The following is a 14720-nucleotide window of genomic DNA, read 5'->3' on the forward strand; positions in this document are numbered from 1 at the left end:
CTTGGGCTAGTGATGGAGCAGGGTTAGCTGGGTAAGATGGGGGTGATTGCCCTGTAGACCAGGCTCGGTACATCTCAGCCATTTGCTGCTTGAGCTTAAGCATTTCTTTTTTCATTTTGCCAACGTCTATCTCCTCTATCTCAATACCTGTGTCGACATCCAGAATAGACATACTTTCGGGTATCGGTCCTTTTGATCTGGTGTGATAATGATAATATGCCAGTATCTCTTAGAAAAACTAACTGCTTGTATTCTGGAAATGAGTAAACTTGTTAGTTTTGAGAGCTTAACACATATATAATTACACGTTGAGATGCAATGTTCCTAGACAAATAACCCTTTTCTATTATGCATTTGCTCGGCTGCTTGTGTCATCCCAGCTTTCTTGAAATTTTTATTGTTACTCACTCTCAATTTATTTATTATTATTTTTATGATTGTGGTCGAATCTTATAGAGATTGCCTACGTATCATGCCCCCGCATGAATCAGACCTTGCGTAGTTCAGACGTAAAGCAATTGTCAACACTTTTATTTATTTTATAAAAAAAAAACAAACATTACATTTGGAAAACATTATACGAAAATGATTTAAAAACTCGACACACACCCAAATCAAATAAAAGACACAACTCTTAACATCTTTGAACACGCTCCACTTCCCACTTTTGTTGTCAATCATCGGACTATCTGCTCATGGCGGGGCTTGACCCGGATGAACTCCCAGCGTACGATACATTCTTTCTAGCTCCATTGCCAGATGACGGGCAAAAACAGGTGCATGCTCTATAAACCTTTCACAATCCATCCCTTGGCAATTTACATAACTTTGAGATGTGTAAACCGCTAAATCATGGATTTGTGCCCTGAAATCTTGGAGACGTTGGTCTTGGTTTTGCAGTTGCTGTTGGCGAGTGGTAGCTATATCTCTGATACGGTCTTCATGATCTAAAGCTGACTCTAATTGAGCTCGGAGTCTGGCCTGATCGAGTCTTGCTTGTGCTCTTTCTCTGTCGATGTCTGCATGCTGATGCTCTCTGTTGTATCTTCTTGCTTCTTCCAGTTGTGCATGAAGTTGGGCTTCTGAATGTATCCAACGGTCTTTTTCCTTCTTAAATTGTGCCCTGTCTTCTTCGGATTGCCTTACTTGGCGTTCCTTATTAGATCTGGCCTCTTCGTTTAATTGTTGAATTCTTTCTTTAGCTTTGTCCAAAGGCCTTTTCGGTTTTTGCAAAAATGGAATCATAATCTTGCATTTTTTCAAAAAGATTGGCGATGATTTTTTGATCCTTCCAACTCCTCATTGGTGTTTCAGAAGCTTTCTTCATCTATTGAAATTGAGTGTGAATATTTTTATTCTCACAAGCCAGACTCTTCTTCTCGCCTTCTGCTTCTTGTGCTTGCAAATCTTTCTCCAAACTGAGGCTCCTCAAATTTTCTTTTAAGGCATGGATGGTTGCTTTATACCCTTTTTCCTTTTCTCCCCAAATCAACCGCTCTTGGATTTTATCGTCAAAGGTTTGAACATGGGGTCTTTTTGTTGGCCTTCTTAGATCGGGTTCTGGTGCATCATCCACGCGGGACCGTTTCTCAAACCACCTTGCATATCCTGGATTTATCTCGCCCTTTGTAGTGTCTGGAACTTGAGTATCATTTTTCAAGTATCGACACCCATTCCACATCTGCTGAATTAAAGCCTCGGGAAGAGTGGCTTCAGGGTGTAACTCGATTACTTGCATACTCAAATCTTCATTATCGGGAACTACTTGGTATCTCCCTAGTTGTCTCAGAACTCTTTGTGGCGCATATGGCTGGATGCTTCTCAATCCCAATAGTAACAAATAATTATTCGAGGTTGACATGTGTATCACTTCCCTTATCGGGAGCCATCCCAAAGTCCACTCAATTTGACTTGCCGTTAAAGATCTCAGACGAGATACCCAGGCTTCGACCCCTTCTGGAGACTTATAATCTTTTGTTCTTTCTTCATAACTCTCGATGAAATTATCATGGCTTGGACCATACTGTATGAACTTAGGGTGATGTTGGAGATGTTCAATCATCCACATTTGCAACAAAATTTTGCACCCTTCGAAGATCTTTGCCCCTAATTTACATAAAGTCAACGCCCGATAAATGTCTGAGAGAATGATCGGGACAAGGGTGTGATTTTCCTTGGTAGTGATGACCTGTACAATTTCGCTGTGCGAATATCAATTGTTCGTTCTTTCTTGGGGAAAACCATGATTCCTAGAAAAGCCACCATAAAGGCGAAGCGACGGTGAATCTGCCAGGTGTCTTTGTTCTGCTTGTTAGTATGGCCCTTCTCATGAATTTCAAATCCATCTGACTTTTCGAACCTTGAATGTAGGAAGTTGAAAGAACAACACCCGTTGATAACGTTGCTTTTTCTGATTTGATTACTGATGTTCAGGAGCCCAAAGAACCGATGCACTGAGGGAGCTTTTGGGAATATAAGACTTTGGTTTCTTAAATCTCCATCAAAACTGGCATATCCAGCTATCTCTTCTAATGTAGGAGTAAGCTCAAAATCAGAGAAGCGAAAAACATTGTGAACAGGGTCCCAGAAAGTTACTAATGCCGCAATCAAATCATCACGTGGTTTAACTTTCATAATATCTGTGAGAGTTCCCAAATGTTTAATGACCCATTTTTGACCATCTTCTCCTAACTCATGCCACCACATCTGAAGCCGAAATAGAACCTCATCTGCATTTGCGGACGGTAGGTTTTAGGTAGTGCTCATTTTGTGTCTGCGATTAATTTTAACAAAAATCAAAACTCATTTTGAAAACAGACACTCATAAAAAAAATTATATATTTTTTAATTAACACTTTTTTTTCCAAACTTAAAACTATTTTTTGGGTATTTTCTAAAACCACTCATTTTATTCCTCGGCTCTCACAATGCTTTTTTTTTCAATTAAGCTGGTCAACAAGCAAATACGAGGCAAATGAGTGCACAAGTAGCAAGTAGGATGCATCAGGATGGTCTTTTTATTTCGGGTTCACCTGTCCTAGACAGACCCAACCCCTGTGTTGAGTCTCTAAGGCCAAATGCACATGATGCAAATATACGTTCCTACTAGGGATCCGGTACATGGCTAAGTTATTCTAAGTGAAAAACCTGAGGCTGATTGTTCTAAACCTGGCTTACCCAAACGGACAGTTTGAGCCGAAGTGGGGGCAACGTACCGGGAGCACGAAAGTCTACCCGGCCTAGTTACTTGTCCCAACTTCGTCTTATTTGGTATGACTTTAACAGAAAGGTGGGCCACGCGCACGTGTGCACCATAAATTCAGAAGACTCAGAAAGAAGGGGGTTTCGTAGCAATTGTATATACACAATTCAAATAATATTAAAGCAGTAAAAATATCATTTAGCATATTGGGCATATATCATGTAAAAATCAGATAATAAATAAAGCCAACTATAACAGTTATTTTAAGCTCGAATTCTTAAACCCTGAACCAGTGGTTCTGGGTTAATTTTAAGTCCCCAGCAGAGTCGCCAGAGCTGTCACACCTCCTTTTTTCCGCCCCCGCCAGGGGCGTAGGGAGTTTTCTCCAATTAAAGGACAGTCAAAACGGGATTTGTTTGTTTGTTTCAGAGTCTCCACCTGGGAATTTTAAGGCGTCCCAAGTCACCGGTTTTAATCCCTGAATCGAGGAGAATATAACTCTGTTTGTTATTCTGCGAACCAGAAATCCTGAGTAAGGAATTCTGTTAATTCGGGAGAAGGTGTTAGGCATTCCCGAATTCTGTGGTTCTAGCACGGTCGCTTAACCATTTTTATATTTGGCTTAATTATCTTGATTTACTAAATACCTTTTTTCTTGTTGCCCTATTTTATTACTGCTTTTGTTTAGATTGTTTACAATTATATAAACGAATCACGCGTACGTATATTCGTATTATATACCTTTTATAATTGTAGAGAATCGTGCCACGCATACGTGTACACAAAAAGGTTGATAATATTTTTATATTTTTATTATAAAAAAATTTATTTGATATTCGAAATTGTGCTTAAAATAAAATTAAGAACATTCGCCTTTCTTAAATAGTGAACCGCACATCTCGAGTTTTATGAAATTAATTTAATATCCTCCGACGAATCTTTTTTATTAAAATTTTGGCTCAAAGTTGCGCGAACGCATAATCCGAACTGCCTTAAAAATGTAATTTAGGCCACGCGAACGTATCCCTAATTTCACAAAATATTCTTGATAAAATTCTCTACAAATTGTTTATTGCGTCCACTTATTTTTATATGAAAACCATAGAGAAACACTGATTTAGACGTCTCTAAATTTTCTTGAAAAGAATTCAAAAGTTATTAAGTGTTGACCGCAAGTCTTATTTTACGCGTATGAATTATGTACCTCAAAACTATTTAAATTTTAAAGAATTAATGATATGAAAAAGAAACAAACAACATGTAACTAAAAAAAATACCATTTTTATCGTGGATACAACATTAATATATCCAAAAATCGAATCGCATATAAAACTGGAAAAGAATTAATTTGATAAACAAATTAATAGTTTCTGAAGAATTTTCATTGTTATATTTAATGCGAACTCTATTTCTACATATCCTTGACATAAAATGTTGCAATTCGTGCTTATAAATCCCATATCCTTCTCATATACTTGTTTTTAGTCCAAAGTTATAATTGTTTGGTTAATTTATTTACCATGATAAATAATCAAGCCAATTTTTATTTTTTTGGCCTATGCAAGCTATTTATGGTAACTAAATGTACCTTTTGTAAGGCTTATTGACATTATTTTTTATACACTATTTTGAAGAAGTGAATTAAAATAGGAGGACCCTTTGTTGGTAAGAGAGAAAATTATTCTACAACCTAATTCAATAAAATGGCATTACATATAACGTAGTTATACATCCGAACCGTTTCATAATATTCCGACATCGTGACGGCTTATATCAGTTCACTTCTCACCTATGGTTATACACATAACCGTTATTATTCCATATATGAACAACATACAACTTACATCAATCTAAACAAAATCGGATTTTGACAAGATATACTAGTAATGTAGCTTCTTGATACTTCCTATTCTATTCTATACTTAACCAACAATATCACAAGATAAAATTAATGGCCAACCTTCTGCCATGTTCCCTATCTTGACAATTCGAACATAACTTATACTTTAACGAAATTCTGAAATAGATAACATTATTACAACACTTATATGAATTTCAAAAGGGAATAATTAACTAATAGTCATCATGTTAACATACTACTAATATAACCAACAGAAACAAAACTGCAATTTAAACTAATAAACTTTAAACGAATAGAAGACATGATATTAATTCCAAACTTCATTCATTTTTTTTTGTTGAAACTTTCCACAGCACGAGTCTAAAGATATATACCTGGAAATGAGGGTAAATGAGGCAAATTTCAGCAGTAGCAGCAGTAACAAAAATCAGCCGAAAATGCCAAATAACTCAGCAGATTTGAGCAACATAACAAGACCCTTGGAACCCAACGAGCAGTAACAGGATTTTAAGAAAAAAAATTGCATATTTAAACCAAAACAATCTTAACAAACAAACACGGACAGATTCAAGAAGACAATGTTTCAGATTTCAGTTTCTTTCTTTTTTTGTTTCTGTCCAGTTCTTTCTTTTTTATTTTTTTTTCTTATTTATGTTTTCCTTCTCTTCTCAATCTCTCAGATTTTTTTTCTCTTCTCTGTGTTCTATCTATCTATTTTGTATCCCTCTATCTGGTTCTCTCCTTCTTTCTGCTCTTCTTCCCTCTCTCTTAATTTTATGTACTCTATTTCTCTCCCCTCTCTCTTTTAAAAATCAGAAAATCCCATTCAAAATCTGCTTTTACTACTTTAAATCCCATTACAAACCTTTTTTCCTGATTTTCAGCACATCCCATTACCCTTTGTTTCCCATTATTACATTAATTAATGGACACTTACATTCCATTATAACACACTAATACTAACATATTATTCCTACTGTTTCTATCCCAGAAATACCCCTAAAATCCTACTGTTATTACTGCCCTTAATACAAAAAATCAAAATCTGATACAAAAACTGATTTTATAATCTGTTCGGGCTAAAAAAATTGTTTAAACTAATCTGCCTAACATCAAACAGCTATTATATCCTCGCAGATTGTGCTAAACAAATAATTGCAATCTATGATTGAGACAGTATATCACATTTCTAATAATTGATTGACAATAATTGAATTTAAACAGGGAATTCACAAACTGAACATTGAACCTGAATAAAACATACTAACATTACACTGAATTCAACATAACAATTCAAACTGAACTTCAACATTGAACTAAGATCAAACAAACACAGGAGCATTGTCAATATACTGACAATGCCCTGAAACTTAATGCTCAGAAATCAACACACACACACAACATCCATTTGCCGGACCCATTGATTTAAAAACAAGCATGATTTAACTGACAAATACAAATCAACTGACTATCTACAACAATTGTCAACAAACAATTAAATAAACAGATAAACAGATTATTTCAATCAGCATTTTCAGAAACAGTATTTTATAATATAACTAATCGACGAACTTAATCGAGTCGATTACACACATTGTAAACAACCACAACAAACAAAGACAATGCTATAATTCTGATCAAATAAACAGGTATGTGACAGAATCATAGAATCAAATAAACCAAACATGAAAAATTACACAGGCTACTGAAACAGGCAACATTATACACGTAGGAAACAAAAAGAAATAGAAAATACCTCTGAATCTTCAATTTCACACGGACACAGGGTCAACTTGGATTTGGACCTTTTGAGGCTGAACAGACTTTATTCGAAGTATTCTCAATTGAGAATACCTTGATTAAAGTCTCTTAGACCTCAATCCTTCATTTAATTTGGGCAAATTCCATGACTGGAAATTTTTAGGGTTTCAGATTCTTCGATCTCAAATCCGAACATTTCTAGGTATATTCGAATCAAACCAATGGTGTTTTAGGCACGAGGGGGGTCAGGTGGATAACTGGTGTGCGTTTGAGGTAGGTTGGGATAGGGTGAGGTTTCACTCGAATCTTCAAATGAAGATTCGAGACTATGTGATCTGATTCGAAGGAAACTAATACCAGATTCGTAAAGAGGGGGTTGTGAGGAGTCGAGGGTGTTAAGGTGGTGACCGGCGGCGTTGTTGCCGCCGGGTTTCAGGCGATGGAGAGTTAGGGCGGCTAGGGTTAGGGGTGTGTTTTCGGAGATGATGATGAACATGAGAGGAGGGGGGTGTTTAGTTAGGGGGCCGGGGTAAGTATTTGAGGTTTATATAGGGGAAAGTTGGATTGATCTTGACCGTTAGATCAAGCATGATACACGGTCAGGATCAGTTCATTTAGCCAAACGATGTCGTTTGGTTTAATGTTGGGGTCGGGCTGAATCGGGGCAATGGGTCGGGTAAGGGGTTACGGGTAAGGGTATGGGATCTCAGCCGTTGGATTGATTTAATCCAACGGCTTTGATAAAAATGACCAAACGACGTCGTTTGGTGTGGTTGAATTGGACCGGACATGGGGTTGTTTGGATTGGGCTGTGGGGAAATTGATTTTGTTTGGGCTTGATTTTGTTTTAAAACTTTGGCCCAGATCCGTTTTGCCCATTTAATCAACTCTTTTTAATTTCCAATTTTATTCCTTAATTATCAAATTCCTAATTAAAATTATAAAAACAAAATTACCCTTACAAAAATATTAATTACCCTTTAACAAATATTAAGACAAATTATTAATCACACAATGGCATATTTAAATGACGAGTAAATAAGATAAATGCATATTTTTTGTTATTTTTTAATTAACTCTTAAATGCATAATTAAAACCTAGATATGCAGGCAACATGTATTTTTATTTTATTTTTTCATTTAACTATAACAAAGTAAACATTTATGGACAAAACACAAATAATTAATAAAACCACATAAATTCTAAAAACTGCATATTAAGAGAATTTTTGTTTTATTTTTGATTTATTTTAGAGTAGTTTTCGTGAGGCAAAAATCATGTTCTCACACATACATGTTTTGCCATCGGGGCTCGACTCTTCTATGTGGACACGATACATCGGACCGTTTGGCCCATTACAAGGTTTTCCTATCGAGCCCCTTTGACATGAAGTATTTTCCTCGAACATATAATCCCCGAAGGTGATGCCCCCCAGTATTCGAGGTTGATTGAAAAGAAGCCTTGGATACTGTTGAATTTTTCTCAGGTAGCACATAATTGTTGCCACATTAAAAACCTCGCCAGAAAAACCCGTTCAGCATAAAAATCGATCTGAGGGAAAAAGAGTGCAACGCGTGCTTTAAAACCAAAAATCTTCGCGTTGAAAGGTTTTTTTGAAGCCTCGATCGAACACCTGCAATAAGTTAGTATCAAATACAAATGGAAAAAGGGATAAATTCATACCTCAGCAATAATATCATTTGAGTAGTGATACATTCCAATTGTTTGGCAATTGTTCGCCCTCTACTGTGCCAAATTTGTAAGATCCCTTTCCGATGACACCGATGACTTGATATGGTGCTTCCCAATTCGTGCCTAGTTTCCCTTCGTTTAGGTTTCGATTATTGAGGGTGAATTTCCTTATAACTAAGTCCCCGATTTCGAAGTGGCGAAGGTTGGCTCTTCTATTGTAATATCTCATGATTCTTTTCTTCTGTGCAGCCATCCAAACAAATGTAGCTTCTCGTTTTTCATTCAATAGTTTGAGGCTAGTATTCATGGCCTCGTGATTTGATTTCTCTATTGCATGTCAAAATCTATCACTAGGTTCCCCAACCTCGACTAGAATTAACACCTCGGAACCATATACTAAGGAGAAAAGGTTCTCACCCGTGCTGGACTTCGATGTCGTTCGATATGCCCAAAGAACTTCGGGCAGAACTTCTCTCCATTTCCCCTTAGCATCACTTAACCTTTTCTTTAAGTTTTGAATGATAGTCTTGTTCGTTGATTCGGCCTGTCCGTTTCCACTTGGGTGATAGGGCGTCGATAAGATCCTTTTTATTTTGTGTTCCTCAAGGAACTCTACTACCTTGCTACCGATGAATTGCTTTCCTTTGTCGCATACGATTTTAGCAGGTATCCCGAATCGACACACAATGTGGTCCTAGATGAAGTCTATAACTTCTTCTTTTTTTTACCTTCTCGAAGGCCTGTGCTTCCACCCATTTAGAAAAGTAGTCAGTCATAAACGAAATGAATTTAGCTTCACCTGGGTCCGTTGGCAGAGGGATGACGATATCCATCCCCCATTTCATGAATGTCCATGGGGATAGGACTGAATGAAGTTGTTCCCCGGGCTGATGGATCATCAGTGCAAAACTTTTACATTTATCACATTTTCGAACAAACTCCTTAGTGTCTGTTTCCATGCTATCCCAGTTGTACCCTGATCTAATGATTTTTTGAATCAAAGACTCGGTGCTGGAGTGGTTCCCCCAAGTGCCTTCATGGATCTCTCGTAAAACATAATCAGTATCCCTTGGCCCTAAACATATAGCCAATGGTCCATCGAACGTCCTTATGTATAATGTGCCTTCTTCATCCAATGTGAATCGGGCAGCTTTGGTTCGTAGGGCCCTCGAATCTTTAGGGTCCGATGGGAGCTTTCCATTCTTTAGATATTCAATATATTTATTCCTCCAATCCAAGGTCAAGCTTGTAGAATTAATTTCGGCATGACCTTCCTCGACCACATATCTCGATAACTGGACAACAGTCCCCGGGATAATATCGTCTTCCTCAACTGATGATCCCAAATTTGCGAGTGCATCAGCCTTGCTGTTTTGTTCTCTAGGTACGTGAACCAGAGTCCACTCTTTGAAGCGGTGCAAAGTCACCTATATCTTGTCCAAATACCTTTGCATTCTATCCTCTCGAACTTCGAAGCTCTTGTTTACTTGGTTCACCACTAATGAAGAGTCGCACTTGGCTTCAATGATTTCTACCCCCAAGCTTTTAGCTAGCTCGAGACCTGCAATCATAGCCTCGTACTCGGCCTCATTGTTAGTCAACCTAGAAGTTTTGATAGATTTCCTTATAGTGCTACCTGTGGGTGGCTTTAGAACGATGCCTAGCCCGGACCCCTTCACATTAGAAGCACTGTCTGTGAAAAGGGTCCATACCCCAGATGATGTACCCGATTTTAACAAGAGTTCCTTTTCAATTTTGGGTATGAGGGTTGGAGTGAAATCGGGCACGAAGTCCGCTATAATTTGAGACTTGATGGTTGTTCGGGGTTGATACTTGATATTGTACCCAGTGAGTTTGATAGCCCATTTGGCCAATCAACCTGAAAGTTCGAGTTTGTGAAAATATTACGAAGTGGGTAAGTGGTTAACACACATATTGGATGACATTAAAAGTATGGTTTCAATTTTCTAGAAGCACTTATTAGTGCAAGTGCTAATTTCTCTAAGTGTGGATATCTAGTTTTTGCTTCCCCTAGGGTTCAACTTACAAAGTAAATGGGAAATTACGTACCTTGGTCTTCTCGAACTAGGACACCACTTACCGCGATTTCCAGCACCGCCAAGTATAACTGGAGCTTCTCATCTGCCTTCGGAGTGTAAAGCAATGGTGGGCTCGATAAGTTTCATTTTAATTCCTCCAATGCTTGTTGACACTCCGGGGTCCAGGTGAAATCATTCTTCTTCTTGAGTAGAGAGAAAAATCTATGACTTCGATCTGATGACCTCGAGATAAATCGGCCTAAAGCAACTATCTGCCCAGTTAGCCTCTGCACGGCTTTTACGCTGTCCACAACGGTGATGTATTCGATGGCCTTGATTTTATCGGGGTTGATCTCGATCCCCCGATTTGACAAAATGAATCCTAGGAACTTGCCTGAACCAACCCCGAAAGCACATTTCTCGGGGTTGGGTTTCATGTTATATTTCCTCAAAATCTTGAATGTCTCCTGCAAATGAGCCAAATGGTCCTCTGCGCGTAGGGACAGAACTAGCATGTCATCAATATAAACTTCCATTGACTTACCTACTTGCTCTTCGAACATCATATATACTAGGTATTGGTATGTAGCTCCTGCATTTTTTAGCCCAAAGGGCATTACATTATAACAATAAGTTCTATATTTGGTGATGAATGAGGTCTTCTCCTGGTCTTCCGGGTTCATCTAAATTTGATTGTACCCGAAATATGCGTCGAGAAAGGTAAGGATCTCGTGGCCATCCGTGGCATCGATCATGAGATCGATGTTAGGCAGTGGGAAAGAGTCTTTAGGGCATGCCTAGTTCAAATCTTTGTAATCTTCACAAATTCTAAGTTTGTTCCCTTTCTAAGGGACTACGACTACATTGGCTAACCATTGGGGGTATTTTACCTCCCGAATGGACCCAATTTTGAGAAGTTTAGTTATCTCGTCCTTTATTAATGCATGCTTTACCTTGTACTCGGGCCTTCTCTTTTGTTTCACTAGTTTAAACGTGGGGTCAAGGCTTAGCCGATGCGTTGTTATCTCCGGTGGGATCCCTATCATGTCTAAATGGGACCAAGCAAAACAATCCATGTTATCCGTAAGAAATTGAATAAGCTTTTTCCTAAATTCGGGGGTTAACCCCATTCCCATGTATACCTTTCGCTCGGGCAGGTACTCAATCAATATAACCTAATCCAGCTCTTTGACCATTGATTTGGTGGCGTTGAAGTTTTCGGGTACATTAAAGGTTCGAGGGGTCAGAAAATCCTCGTCTTCTTCTTCTATCTCCTTCTTTCTCGATTCGGTCGAGGCTGGTGGCTGTCGCGACCCTTTTTTCCCTCCGTGAAGAGAAGTCCGGGTTACGACGTTCATGGGGGTAATAACTCATTTCCTTTTGGGATTTAGGTATTTGAAGAATCACCACCTAGCAGATTATGGTGTGTTAGGGCACGTAAAGCAATTAACTCTTAGACTAGTTTCCATTACCAGAGATTTAGGGTAAGGACTTGAAATAATCTTGAGGGGAAGGTGTTAGGCACCCCTCGCGGTCCACCACGGTGGGTCCCGACCGAACTTATACTTATGTGAATTAGTCCTTTTAACAAATAAATAGTTTAAACACATACTTGCAAATAAAGGCATGTTTTTGCATTTTAATCACATGTATGAGTTAAGTAATGAAACAAAGGGAAAAGACTTGAACAAGTGGCACATATATAAAGGAAAGTAAAAAAAAGTAAACATCGGAAATTGGAAAAGAGGGGTCCTAGGTTGGTTAGCCTATAGGATCACCCCACACAATGGCCGGTGTCACACCTCTTTTTTACCTGCGCCCGCAGGGGCGTAGAGGGAGTTTTTCCACTTAAAGGACAATCGGAACGGGATTTATTATTATTTATTCAGAGTCTCCACTTGGGAGATTAATGGTGTCCCAAGTCACCGGTTGAATCCCAAACCGAGGAAAATATGACTCTGTTAACAGTCCGCGAACCAGAAATCCGAGTAAGGAATTCTGTTAACCCGGGAGAAGGTGTTAGGCATTCCTGAGTTCCGTGGTTCTAGCACGGTCGCTCAACTGTTATATTCGGCTTAATTATCTGATTTTAGTACATGTTCAAACCTATGTGCATTTTTAACCTTAACCGCTTTTATTCATTTTTAGGAAGATTGCAACGTTATTAAAACACGTCTTGAACCACGTCACATAAATGCACCCGGGGTCTTTGACATATTTTAACATTGTTGAGATTTGGATTTGGGTCACATAAATGCGCACCCGAGTTTAAGAAGGTAATATTATTAAATGTCGAGCCTAAAGCAACTAGCGTATCATTAACTTTGGGGGAGGCCATGAAATTCGCTAAATGGCACGTCCCGAGGTCTAAAATATTTTTACTATAATTAAGAGGGCCACGCAATGTATGATATTGGTTTGGCGCGGTGCACCTCATTTATTTTAAAGCCAACCTAAAAGAACTATGATTTTTCTATTAAGTATTGTCTCTAAAAGGGCCCTAATTAATTAGCATTGTTAATAAACCATCATTGAAAGTATTACATCACAATATTAAATCAAAAAGCTTTAATAAACAACCTAGTATCTTCAGCAGATTGGGCTTCAAAATCAGCCCAAAAGAAGGAGAATTGTTTAACCTTACAAGAGGGGAAGGTTGTCTGACGCTGGGCCTTAAGCAGATTCAGGCCCAGATCTTGTTCAAACAGAGGCTGTCATGTTTAGGCTCCTAAACGAGGCTAGATCCCGTACTGATTTTATTTGAATCTCAACCTACTGATTTTAACTCACAACGGGCTCAATTATTGGTGAACACATAATCATTTCTGAATTCATGCTAATTTCAACATGCTAACTTTGAATCATCACAAGCATATTCACTGATTCATACATGGTTAACCAAACATGCTAAATCTGTCACACAGTAAAAATGAGTAAAACAAATTCATTTTTGGCAGGCACTTCAATTCAAATCTGTTGTGGCTAAGCAACATACATTGATTGTTTGACGAAACAAAAGCAAATTTGTTGAAATTGAACTCAAGGTTATTTGAATATGCATAACTGGTGACTTTTCTCTTCATTTTAAATGACCTACACGTTAGGTAACTTTTGAATCTCGATTTGGAATTCATCAGTGATACTAGAATACGTAAAACCACGGCTTAAAATCTTCGTTGAACTGTGAATTCATTAATTGAATCGCAGCTCTTCAACAACACTCATATCTCATAGATACTCTGATGTAGAGTATGAGATGAGTAATTCCAGTCCATATAAGTTCTAAAATACTGATTATTTATAGGAAATTAAAATACACTAGGACTAAACTAATGAAGCAACATACAGACAATTCTAGTTTGAACAGTCCAATTATACAAACGATACAAAGTTTCAAGTAAACGTGACTGTTTTACACCTTTAAACCAAAACAGAACAGAAGAAATTCAAAGATCAACCCAAACAGAACTTTGTCATTTAATCCCCAAATCAGACCTACATTGATCCTTTACAGTTCATACGAGAGATCAAGGGGAGTACCAGGAAATATAATAGAGTAGAAGGAGGAGTTAGCAACAGAAGAGCAAACAACAGCAACCAGGAATTCAAACAGCAACAATCACAGTTCAAGACCAAATTTTTTTTTTACCCAGGATCAACTCGACCACAGCCCAGAACAAGTTGCAAAACCAATAGCAACATCAAATATCAAACGAACAGACTCAATAGAGTTTGAATTAAACCAAAACTTAATCAGTAGACTACTGAACCACTTCAACAATGAGAATCACTGTCCAGAATTTGACTTACAACTATGAATGCAATGAAATAATATATTTTTGGTTTTCTGTTCTTAAACTCTCCAGAGCTCTAAAAAACTGAATGCCTTAGCCTTTAAAATGCTGTCTGAGACTACCTCTTCCAAGAACTCTCAAAACTCTCTCTTTTCAGATTGCTTTTTTTAAATCCCTTTTAAGTTTTCCCATACCATTATGTTTTGTTCCCCATTAACACTAAACAAATGCATTAGTTTAATGTTACATTAGCACTTACTGGACAGAACACTTAAACCAACCATTTTTAAACTTTTAAGTCCCAAACTATCCCCTGAAACCCCTGTGATTACTATCCTACCCCAATCCTTTAAACCTATGCGAAACCTCA

This window comes from Nicotiana tabacum, chromosome 8 (assembly GCF_000715075.1).
Source record: "Nicotiana tabacum cultivar K326 chromosome 8, ASM71507v2, whole genome shotgun sequence".
Lineage (NCBI taxonomy): Eukaryota > Viridiplantae > Streptophyta > Magnoliopsida > Solanales > Solanaceae > Nicotiana > Nicotiana tabacum.